At 36.2% G+C, this 425-nt stretch overlaps 1 long non-coding RNA gene across 2 annotated transcripts in view; it reads left to right on the top strand.

Annotated features, from left to right (window-relative positions):
- Positions 1 to 425, top strand: part of LOC110427602 (uncharacterized) — a 2,476-nt gene that overhangs the window by 1,715 nt on the left and 336 nt on the right. For both annotated transcript variants that reach the window (XR_002446301.2, XR_002446300.2), the window contains one exon: positions 144 to 246. This is a non-coding gene — a long non-coding RNA (uncharacterized LOC110427602). The remainder of the gene's footprint in view (positions 1 to 143; positions 247 to 425) is intronic.

Raw genomic sequence — 425 nt, 5'->3', positions numbered from 1 at the left:
TGGGTAAATTGTTTACATATACTCTTATATTTTTAAAATTTTCAAATCTTCTGCTTTTAGCTTGTTTTCCATCTACGCCCTACTCACGGAGTCGATGATCACTGAGTTTGTTAGACTCACCCCATTCATATTTTCTTTTGCAGATAAGTAATCAATTATAGAGTTTTGCTCAGCATCGCGAGGTTGGCTACGGCCTAGGTAATGGTGTCTCTAGATTTCCACTCAGAGTCGCTCCGCTGCCTAGAGGTTGGTTTGAGTCAAATAGTAAGGCTTGTAATGATTAATAGTTATTGAAAATGTACTAGCTATAACTTAAGGTTATGTAATGACTACTGCATATTATGTTGAAATCGTGTGCAAGTATCAAATCGGGTTGTTTGTATTTAGAAGCCACGTCTAAATGTTGTGAATATTTGGTTTACATG

Source organism: Theobroma umbraticum, unplaced genomic scaffold, assembly GCF_002168275.2.
Source record: "Theobroma umbraticum cultivar Fairchild unplaced genomic scaffold, ASM216827v3 scaffold_106.0, whole genome shotgun sequence".
Taxonomy (NCBI): Eukaryota; Viridiplantae; Streptophyta; class Magnoliopsida; order Malvales; family Malvaceae; genus Theobroma; species Theobroma umbraticum.
The sequence above is the reverse complement of the archived record's forward strand: the minus strand, read 5'-3'. Positions and strand labels throughout refer to the sequence as shown.